This window comes from Bombus fervidus, chromosome 10 (genome assembly GCF_041682495.2).
Source record: "Bombus fervidus isolate BK054 chromosome 10, iyBomFerv1, whole genome shotgun sequence".
Taxonomy (NCBI): Eukaryota; Metazoa; Arthropoda; class Insecta; order Hymenoptera; family Apidae; genus Bombus; species Bombus fervidus.
In genome coordinates, this window is record NC_091526.1 from 12,347,122 (window position 1) to 12,359,237 (window position 12,116).

Genomic DNA, 12,116 nt, shown 5'->3' on the forward strand with positions numbered 1-12,116 from the left:
TTCGCGTCCATACACTCGATAGAACGATCGATTATTCGCCGAAGAGATTCACGTGCTTTGTAAACATTTCTGTGTAGAATGTAGGATTTAAATATGCAAGCAATTATGAAAATGCGGGTTCCCGTTCGATAGCATTATCGTGGTTATTAAAACTTTAGCGAAAATATCGAGATAACATTATCAAGACGATATATTATCAAAATTTTTGAGAATTATTGTTTCACGAAAAGTTAAATTATAATCGTGATAATACTTGATCAACTTGATACGACAAAATGAGTTATATTCTTATCTATGTGTCTGTCACGGCTTTCGATCGCTATTTTATTTGATTTCATAATACGTATATTTGTTTTCGAAGGCACAATTTGCCGCGTAAAATATTTCTGATATCTCGTCAGAACAGTGTACACAATGTATTGCATGATTTTTCGAAGATACGATCTGCGGCATAAAATATAATATTCCATATATCGCATACTCAGTAGTAATTGAAGTTACACATTCGAGTGGCATATCTGCCGGAACAGTTTCATTTTTATCGGCCGTTACCGTAATGTATGGTATAAGTAAAGTGTAACGTGCTTCATGCACGTTGGTAGCTTTTCACGGGTCGATGAAACGATCGGCCGAAGGGGCAAGCGGAATTTATTGAAATTTCGAGAGTTTTGTTTTAAACCACCGCCATAGACGAGTGGAGGGAATAGGAGAGACTACGATATATTTCGTTGGAAAGAACCAGCTGCTCGAGACACGTCGAAAGTTATGGGTTTAATCTGCAGTAAGCTCGCCTTGAATTTGTTGTTTCGAAACACAGCCTATTTTCTTACAGTCGACCGATAAATGTTTCAATCAATAATCGTGAGATCGTTTTATCAATTATTTTATTTGCCAACTAGCTTTCAAACGACGTATAAGTGCTCCTACTTGATCATAAAGTTACGCTCTCAGCGAGGAGTATTGTGTTTTCAAATGCGTTTCAAGTTAATGCCAGTAGAACGTGTCAGTAGTAGTCAGACACGCGAAGTAATGTCTGCGGTGAACGATGAAATTATCCTCACGGTATTTCGAAGTTATCACGTAAAATGTACGTTATAAAAATGAAAATCTCGACAGAGAATCGTTTATTAAAGTCGTGACTGTCTAAAAATGATTTTAGAAACGCGTCGTCTAATATCGAAACACCTGTAACAAACCGCAGGCCATTTCAACCGAAATAAATCAAGAAACGTGCGATTCGGCAGCGTTCATGATCCCACGTTGTATCCAGTTTTATCGCTACCCTCCAACGAGCAGAAAACTCGAGATTTACGGTCGCCTTCTTTCCCTCCTGCTGTTTTGTTGTACAAATATTCGAGGCACGCGTCCATTTCGACTCACTATCCCGTAATTACAAGGTCGTAAAGCAAGTGCGCGGCCGATATCTGAGAAAAGAACGGAGAAAAAGGGAGCTTTGGGAGGGTGGCGAAGAAAGGATTCACAAACGGTAGTGAGAATTTTCCGGCATAAAGGCGCAACAATGGCGGTGGTGCTCGTGAAACGAGCCGTCGGTTTCCTGCCACTTCTTCTCTCTCTTCTTAACTTTCCTCCTCCTCTTCCTTCCTGCACCTTCTTCCTCCTTTTTCTATCGCCCTTTTTTCATTTTTTCTCCTCTCCTTTCCCTTTTTCCTTCTTCTTTTTTTTTTTTTTTTCAAACACGAGTACTTCTGTAATCTCACGCCCCAGTAATTCGAACGATGTAATCTGGCTTCTTCCGTGGCAACTCGCCGCACGAAATTAACCTTCCACCGACTGCTCTCGAGATACGACCCTACCAAGGGAGAAAGAGAGACGAGGAGGGCCTTGAGAATTCGCGGAGAAACTCGGCGATTCGAGTTACGAGCGGCTCGTGCAACTGGCACGCCGCGAGCGCCGCGACGCCCGTGCCCTTCGAAACAGACAGGGTAATTACGCTTTCCCGGCGACCTCCGTGGCCGAAAAGGAACGTTTTAACTGCGATGTTGACCGTTTGCGATTCTGCCGAATGTACGGGATGTTATTTGTAGCGATGTTGGGAGGTTTAGTGGCGAGCCCTTCCCTGGATTTTTATTGCTCGTTTTATGGTCCTTCCGCTCTATTAGATGGGGTTGCTGTCCTCCCCAGTTTGTGGGGCAATTTTGTGGGACATTTTGGTAATGACCCTAAACAACGTGGAAAGTCTGTTACGAGTGGGTTGGTTCTCCTTTCTACCCTTTATTAAAGTCCATCGTTATTTGGTTTATTTTTTTAAGCAAGATTCTCGAGCAAGCTGAAACGTGTAGATAAGAATTTTGAGATTCAGAAAGTGTGATTTTCGTGATACGTGGAGAATATTTTTCCAATGCCAAAGCTGTTAATGTTTCGAGCTTAAAGCGTTTATTCGTAAAATGGTATTACTCGTTCACATTCTTTTTTTATATAAAACCGTATCGATACGTATTACGCACGGGAGGAGTAGTCGTAGTTGAGTTCTTTCTCACGTGTTCATCTCATTATAGTTCTATTGTGCGCTACATGTACATGCATTATAATACTAAAATGCATAAATGCGCAAAGTACTTACTTCAAAACGTTGTGCAAACTATTACAGAGTAATCAAACTCTGTATGAGTACGATTACTGTATAATAGCTGTTCTGTAATAAGCGACGTCGCCATAGCGAAAGTATTAAATACTCTTCCTTAATAAATCTCGCGAACTTTATGATATTCATAGCTGTTACGTATTTGCAGTACTAGCTGCAAGATACGCTATTAAAAATTGCATACTGTCACAATCATATACATATGTATAATCGCAAAGTAAATTAAAAAATTGTTTTTCTTATATGATCATTGATATTTAATCGGCGAGCGTGATATTAAAAGAAGCGCGAAGAGATTTTAACTCTGTTAACGAAACAACGAGATTGTATGATAGAATGGCAGACGTAGGAGTGCTCCTCGAAGCGGAAAGTCGCTATTGTTGCAGCCGGAAGCTGGGAAAATTCTCAGTGTGTTTTGCGCCGCTCTTCTGAACATTTTCCGCCGGGCTTTTTCCCTTCATGGCTGTCGTTTCGAGTTACTTTACTACATTGTAATTGTAGGTTCGTGGTCCGGAACACGTGCCTCGAATGCTCTCGCGAGATAGAAGTTTCACTACGTTTGTTCCGCGTTAGACGAAAATGGTTCTCGAAGCGTTTTAAAAAAACCATTCCCGCTCGTAAAAGAGTGGCGGGTATTTTGAGGCTCGGATTTAAAGCGAAAACAATAACCGAGAATGCTTACGGTTGCGAAGTTAATCCTTCTCTTTGTCGCAGATTTTTCGAAAAATCGTAACGCCGCGTATCTTATTTATTCGTTCGAATTAGAATCACGACTTATTACTACACTTACTAACCTTTTCTACGTGTTTCGTGATTTTTCAAGTATTCGTTTTTCTAGCAAACTAATAAAGTCCGACGTTATTCGTAAAAGTTGTTCGTGTTAATAAAAAATCGCGATGCTACTTATCAATTTCGCAATGCTTTGCAGTCTGATAACTACCAACTAAATTTCCAAGCTTCACCAAATTTCCAAAATTTTATTTCTTCTTCCGACTTCTCGCGCCATGACCGTTTCAATCGTCGTCTACACGGCGAGCCAGTGTCCTGGAAAAAAATTGCGGAAAAGTCCATCGGTAACATATTCGAAGGCAGCGTGTGTCATTCGTCTTGGGAATCCCGATGGAATCGCGCTCGCAGAGACTCGGGGGCGAGAGAGGATCGAGCGTGTGTCGCGTGACGATCGAACCGGTCTAAGCCAGTGCCGTTTTCAGCACAGCAAACAGATCTCTCTTCCCCTTGCTTGTCTGTCCGTGGTAGGAAGGGGTGCACCGTGAAAAACGACGCTACCTGTCCGAGGACCAGCCAGTCGCCCTAATCGATCGAGACGGCTCGATGGTAACCGGTAACTCGCGGACAAAAGCGGAGTTTCCGGCTGTCGTGAAACGATCAAGCGTTCCCCGTTCTTGAATGCTGAAAGGAAACGACGACGGAAAGGGGATGGAGGTGGAAGTGGAGGGAAAATAGAGCGGAAAGCTCCGTGAAAAGAGACGCGGGCATTTTTCAAGGGGACACAATGCCGAATTTACATCGTCACGGCTGTGATAGCGATCCTAGAAATCGGTTTTACTCGTCGCTTTTCATCCGTTCGAGCTTATTCCATGTCCACTCGCAGTCTTCTTTATTGCTCGACGATTTTGGGTCTTGGGACGGTCTTGGATCGCGATAATTGGACTTTGTTTCGATTTGGTTTGGGTCTCGCTAGTTTTGGGTTAGCACGTTCCGAGGACTTCCGGTTGACGGGACAGAAATTATTTTGGTAAACGAGTAAAGGTCTGGAATTTATCGGTGCTTTATTAAATTAACACGGGAGCAATCTCTGGTCAAATTGGAATTTGATTAGGATATAATCGGAAATAATTTATTAATGGTTATGGAAGGGATGTCGGGGGTACTGCTATTTACTCTGCCGCTGAAAGGTCACACGATCGAAAGATCGATTTTTCGATATAGGTCAAAAAGTTTCATTTTAAAATATAATTCAGTTATTTCTTACATCGAGAATCGAGGAAGTTAAGACCTGGAAATGATATTAATGAATGCTCTGGTAAATATAGAGATACAGAGGACCCGCAATAAAGCTTTGAAATATTTCTGGAATGTCAAAAACCACCAATGAACGAGTCGTAATATTAAATCCTTTGCCAATATTGGGTTGGACGGAAAGTTCGTTCCATTTTTACCGCTAAATCGAAGGATGTGTTCTCTGTTTTACCCGTATTATTCTTAATTAATGTATGGACTATTCGTCATCGATTTGACAATTTCGTCATTTCGTCGGTGTAGAATTATTTGGTCTGCTGAGAAAAAGAAACGATCCTATCCAAGTTTAGACTAATTTAGACCAGCGTAGATCAATTAAAATACACATTGTTTAAATTTAGACTTATCTGGCTAGGAAAAATGGATCGAACTTTCTGTTCAATTCAATATGTCACAAATTTAATTAGAAGAATTTACTTTGTTACCATCGTTCGGCTATCGTTTACATGCATATTGAGAATCTCGATTGATGACGTAAATAGAATTATCTCCGTCTTTACTGATTGTTATTTAACGTTTCGATTAATACTAAAAAATAATAATACTAAAAAAAGTATCAAGGCAGTAACACGTTACGCTCTAATGTCATGATGTTTTATGTAGCAAACATTTTCGTATTATTTACGCGAAACTGGCGTTGGGATTTTAGGGATTTTCTTCTTCTGGGATGAGTAGAAGTCGGATATTTCCTCTTGGACTTTTCTTGGAATAAGAGGACGATAATGTCAGGCTTGCTAGAAAATATCGATGGTGAAAAATACGTGAAACAATTTCTCCCTTGACATCGCAAACGATAATCCCTTTCTGGAATTTTAGAAAAATTTGAGATTGGAATATAATGTTTCTCTGCGATTTTCTCAACTTTTATTTTTGAACAGTCCTTCCAATGGGCTTTTCCAAAAATTTCTTCTTCTATGAAACGTCGGTGAATTATCGTAACTTGAAGCAAAGTTTGAAGTTCTTCGATCATCATCCTAGACCGAAGGTGTCGATTCAAAGCGTTTGATTCAACGCCAAGTTAGCGACGTCCAATTTACTGACTGTAACTACTAAGTGCCAGTAACTGCTCGACACCAGCAACTACTAAGTACCTGCAATTTCACTGTTAATGAGAGTTCTCCAGATGACGTTCTATCTAGGCAACTCGTATCTCTATCTCATTACTTCCCCCTCTCTTGATGTAATACGTTACCACATTCATCGACAATTGAGTCAAGAATTTGACGATCATGCATTTTTCACGAGATTTCTTCTCCAGACAGGAAGCAGCGAAAATCATTTGTAATTTCTTGAAAAAATTATTTGGATTTACAAGCATTCGTTTTATAAGAATTTTCACGGTTTTTTTCAAAAGCGTACCTTTGCCCATGGCAAAATCTCCCAAAATTTGCGCATTTTTTGCAAAATATACGAGAAAAAGTCTTCGTTCCTGCGCTCCATTCTTCGAGACTTTCCTCAAAACGTATACGAAACATTTCTTTTATAACAATATCAGTTTTCCATGAAAATTATAAAGAGATATTTTTCCGTAGCGCTCTGTATTTTTTGAGATACGTAGAGTGTACATGTGAAAATAGATCTTTATTTAACCGATGCATTTTCTCATATGCTCTTTCGCTATATTTCCATTTACGTGAAAGGACAGCCAATATATAGCTATTATTGCATTTTGCAGAAAGTATCGACCATAAACAATAGTAAATTGTGCGAGACGAGGTGGATCCTGAGGATTTCCAGCGAGATTCTCTTTGGTCGAATCCTATTTTTGAAGGCAGCTTCGCTACTAGTCGAGTTTTCGTCGTTGCTGTTGTGGGTGACCGCAAACGGTCTTGCAGAGGCTTACGAGCAAACACGAATCTCTTGAGCCGAACTACTTTCACTGCAGCTGTCGAAGTTCCCTCTGTTGCTTGCGCCACTGTGCCGCCCCTTGGACGCGGAAATTTCCAGCAGCTGTTCCGGATTAGAATTTAAATCGTTTGTGGCCGTTGTATCTCTCGGGGGCAGTTGTTGCGAATAATTGGAACTGTTTATATTTATAGTTGAGCATCGTGTGTTGCTTCGTTAGTGTGAATTAAACGAGGACGGGGTGCTTCACGCGTTGTAACGAAGACTTTCGCAGCGAATGTGACAAATATTTAATCTTCCGACGATGTTTTTGATCCGTGTTGGCCTAATTCTCGTTGCATGTACCAACTTAAAAAGCATCGGGTAACATATTGAAAAATTTGGATAACAACGCAACGATGTATCTATTTTCTGGAAATAAGAAGATAGCGTACAAGCTACGTTAGGTTAACTAACACGAATCATTTGCATTTTCACGTTATACGCTTCAAACTGGCAATTGACGAATGGACACGCGAGTATGACAGTGTCGAAAGCTATCGGCCAGGTAACTGTTAAACCGAATTTACACTCGAACTATGATTCTTTCCTGTCTTGTCCTTCGTTCTTCCGGCTCACGAGCAGGAAAGCACCGAGCTTGTTACCGCCGAACCATGTTTGCCATTGTGTTAATATTTGAGGAAGCAAGCTTGACGTAGCTTGCTCTTGTTGATGGATGGTTCTTTATCTCTCACTTGCTCGTTCGATCAAATTAATCACATTCAGGACGAATAGCTAGATCCGCCGAAGAAGTATCAGCTTCCTCCACCTCCTTCCTTCGTTTGCTTCTAGTTTTCGTTTTCGGTCACGCTAAAGCTGCGATAAACGCATCGCATTTTCCAACATGTTATTATTATTAATAGTATTAGGTTGGTGCTTGAAATTTACGGGCCAAGATCAATTATTCAATTCCGCCTTATCGTCAATTATCGATCACGTCGAAGAAGATCGCGAAAGGAAAGAAATAACTCGTTAAAGAGTATGAACAAGCGCGGTATAAAAGAAGAATATTTTATTTCAGGCAACGCTTAAAAAATGTCTCATAAAATCAAATTTTATCACGATTTTATATTTTTCCCCATCGATACGTTATAGCTTTTGGATACGATCGATTGCTTTAAATCTGAAACGTAAAACCCAGGATCTGCGACCTTAAAAAATGTCAGAGAAAAAAATACGAGATCCATCGCACGATCAACCAACTCCGCGATCTATAAATAATTCTCTTTGCTCATACACGATTTAAATTCATACATGATCAACCCTTATCCACTTTTAAAATCTAAAACATCCCCCTACACAGAGATAGATCGCCAAAGCTTGGAATCCTCTCTCGCAAACCGTCGCGTACATATTGACGATAATTAACCAAATCCTTGCAAAATATAAACAATTTTTTTCAAGCTAAAATAATACGCGACAGTGTGAAACCCAAAATTTTTTCTCTTTGTACGTAAAAAGAGATGGTAAAAGCTCGCGGTTGTTTCTTTTAGAAAGCACCACCAACTCCACGAGCGGTGCGAATTATTTCTTCCGGATAAAATTCTTCAGAAGAGAAGAGTACGCGTTTTTCGCGTCGCGTAAAAACATTTTCCCGCCTTACTCGCTGGGATAGGCGCGCGTCGAGTAGAATTGAAACCGGCTGGTTTAGCATGGCGAAACGCGTGGGTCGTTATGCCGGCAGCGACGGGGTTTTATCGTGCATGTTCCACGGTCAGCCGCGTTTAGCGGTGTTCCCGGTGTCGTTGACGCGCACTGACAATGTCCGGGACCGTCTGCCTTCCTGTTTCCGCTTGTCTCGGATCTTTGAACGTTTCACCGTATCGCTCGAAGCCGCGCCGTATTTAAACCTTTCGAGTCCTGGCTTCTTGTCGTCTCGAATAAGAACCGTAATCCCTTGGTTACAGCTCGGCAAATCCTGCGAAATCGTGCAGTCTCGCGTTACCAGCTACCGCAATTAATTTTGCCGCATATTTTCCCTTCTTTTCTTCTACGAATATTATTTTAAATAAACGATCGCATGGCGAGCGGCTTTCTATCTATTTTCTGTTGTTATTTACGGATATTTAGGTATCCCGAACAATTTATTAAAAAAAACAAGAATATAGTACTTTCGAAGTATCTTGTATTTGATCTTGGAGTGTTTACTAATGCTTTGCATAAAGTCATTTCATCATTTTATCATTTTACGCTTCAGCAGTAAAATAATAAAAAGATCTTTTCGGAATATTTCCTGTTTAATCCCTTCTCGGATTATGCGAAGAAAAGTATCGCATACGTTTATTTAACGGTTAATACCATGTTGATTTTATGTTTGAAAAATGAAACAAATTATATATCTTTAGTATCACCGAAATAATACAGGAAATCTGAAGCACTGCGATAACTAAAAGAGATTAATCGATACGGTGGTATATATTCGATGATTCGTGTGTTTTTTAGTCGTCGTAATATCTATGACAGACGAAGATTTACGTTGTTGTAGAGGGATTAATTGATACGATTTTGTAAATACAGGCTTCATGAATGTTACAATTATTCGCGATCATAAAGGGAAATTGAATTGTTCTGTTTCATGGTCTGTTTGCTGAATCTTTGTTTAATTTACGTTGTTACGTTGTATTTACGTTGCTTTATTACGTTTCGGGATTTGCATTTTAAAGTACACCGGGTGTGAATAAATCTCTATATTCCTTTTCAGTCGATATCGAAAATTTCGAGATCTGTATGGAATATCTATGTCGTACTTGGTTAAAATGAGAATAATCATATTTCCTTTATATCTACTTTCTATTCCTTTGTTTCTTCCGTTAAAGATATCCGTAAGGGACGTTCAGCCACGTTTAGTTTGAATCTCGTATTCCTTCGTCGTACACAGTTCTTGGATATTCGCATCAAACGCTTTTCGTTTATTTCTCCATCTCGCGCATCTCTATATAGGCCACATTCTTTTCGTTCTTTTCCATATTACGTTAGCCCAGCCATCTTTATTTCGCCAGAAAAATTCTATTACTCTGGCAGTAATATGCAGTTGATTCCGTGAAGAAATTGCTATTGAAAGAAGCAAATTGGAGACGGCATTGCAGCACGTCAGAGCTATTATGCTGTGGCTAATAGAATTGTTGCCTTATCTGTGCAGTCAGCAGCGACACTGTCGTTCCTATCCTTATCATAAATCGGCCAGGACGAACGCGGTCGTAATTGTTATCGTCTCCTCGTTTTTTCCTTTCGTCTTCGTTCAAGGTTTTTTTCACCTTTTCGCTTTTATCCTCTTTGTTGAGCATTATACGAACAGCACGATGAGACAAATCTGATTTCCTCTCTCTTTCCTCTTTCTCTCGCCTTCTAGCTTTTTACGATTCGTTCCTCGTTCTCTTTTCTCTCTCCCTCCCTCCTCCTCCTCTTCCTCCTCTTTTCGTTTTCTCTATGAAAAGAATCGCGTGAGCAAAAGTTTCGTTTCCTCCGTGTTACGTGCACGTGCCTGCATCTCCTATAATTACCGAGCCGCGTTCTACGTTTGGAACGCGAAATAAAGTCCTACCGTGCTTGTTTAGTTATGTTATTTAAGGGGCAACGATGTATTAATAGCAGGATAAATAGACGAATGCCTGAATATGCCGGAACGTGTAAGAAAAGTAAGAAAATAAAATTGCTTTGAAAAGTTTGCATTTGAAACTTGAAATCTTGGAAAATTCAAAGCCTTTCGGTCTTCAAATATTTGAGCTTTCGGAATTTCTTATTTCTATTTTTATTTCTGTACTTCAATGTAAAATATTCCACAAGAACGAGTTGGACAAAAATTTATAAGCGTATTTTAATTTTCTCTGTGAAGGAGATGGTGACACGGCATGTCTGACCACGCAACGGCCGATACTACTTACCCGAGCATTTGAGCGAAAAAAACTTAAAACACGATTACTTTCGTCAATAAATTAAATTAATTAAACGACCGTGTAACTCTCTGCGCAATATACAATTTCTCTGTTGGCTAATTGCCGCAATAGTTATCGATAATTTGTTATTACCACCTATCGTCACATTCGTTGCCACATCGTGTCGATCGTCGATCGTTCGAATTACACGTCTGTGAAGATATAATTTAAAGAAGAAAGAAAGAGCTTCTTCAGGAAAGAATTACAAATTTCTAGTTATAGCGGTCCAATTATTTCTTACGATAGATGGTACGATAGATGGTACGATGGAAGAAAATTTCACGAGTCTAATCGCGTTAGCACGATGCTTAATAGAGTCGTTCTTTTACTTTCAGAGTTACCGAGGTGTGAGTGTCTACGCGAGTATAAGAGTTTTCCGGCTCGATTCCCAAAACTTTCACGGTTATTCGCTCGAGCCCGACTTCGTGAGAGACTGTCTACTGGTAAAGAAAACGAGAGCTGATGAATAGCGAACGGAAGTCGATCATCTAACCAGATCGGAAGCTGTGAACCGAGGACGTTCTCACGGCTATAAGGTAAGTTTCACTGATATAGTACACTTACTTTTTTCTCCTTCTTTTTTTTTTTGCCATCGTTAACCACGTTATTGTATTACAATTCGCGTTCGGCTCATTTAATATTTAATTTCAGAACAACTCTTCGAAATTCATTATTCTAGTTTTTACCTTCGTTAATTCACGAATCAGAGTCGAAAGTTCCTGAAATTGAATAGCACTGTAGGAGAAAAATGATGAAATAACTAAGGCAATACTCTGTATATTGGCCATTTTGGTGATCGAAAGAAGCGAATTAAATGGAGGGAAAATTGGTCGTATTCGATAGTTGATTTGATTTTTATTTGATTGCAATTTAACGACAGATGGATGGTTCGTTTGCGCCTGATCGCGTATAGGAAACGGCGCATCTCCAGGCACCCATCTAGGAGACGTTCAATTAACATGTTGAATTGCTTGTTAATAGGACCACTCGGTGCTTTGATAATCATCCTCACCGATAATTTCTGTAGCGTCACCGTACCTTAAAGTAATAGGTCGTTGCTTACGTAAGTGCATCTCGATGCACTTTCGAGTAAGCAGAAATACAGTCCTCTCGTAAATGCATTCCCTCTGATTTAACGACTATCGTTTGTTATTTCGCTTGAGAAACGCGATATCGTTCAAGAATATCGTCACGAGAAGAATTTATTTCGAGATTTTAATTCTTCCGTAAGATCGGATACAAGAGATTTGGAGGAAAATATTTTTCATTGAGAAAAATTACTTAATCGCAGCGTATCTGAACTTATCTTTTAAAATAAATATTTGTGTATTTATTTGTGCGTAAAACCAAAAATGATTACAAAGAAATAAAAATGCAATTTAGGATAAATTGAGGAAATCGTAACTGTTCTATATAACTTGGTTGAGGTTTTGACCTGCTATGGTCTAAGAATTTGGATTTGGAAAGTTCGATCTATCGAAGCGTAGTATTTTAGCCGGATAAAATACAATTAACACAGGTGCGCTAATGCAACGAAGTGCTATTGTATATGCGACCGAATGAGCCAGAGCTCGGCCAAGCTATTATTGTTCCGGAACACGTACACAAATGATAGAACTGAAATTAGCGTCATCAAAGCACCCACACACGATGCGCAA

General features: G+C 39.7%; 1 protein-coding gene across 5 annotated transcripts in view; it reads left to right on the forward strand.

The window, feature by feature from the left end:
* The window catches only part of Pgant9 (polypeptide N-acetylgalactosaminyltransferase 9), a 294,438-nt gene that overhangs the window by 119,395 nt on the left and 162,927 nt on the right, over positions 1-12,116 (forward strand). For all 5 annotated transcript variants that reach the window (XM_072011612.1, XM_072011610.1, XM_072011607.1 and 2 more), the window contains one exon: positions 10,794-10,994. The gene's annotated coding sequence lies outside the window, so the exon portion shown is untranslated. The remainder of the gene's footprint in view (positions 1-10,793; positions 10,995-12,116) is intronic.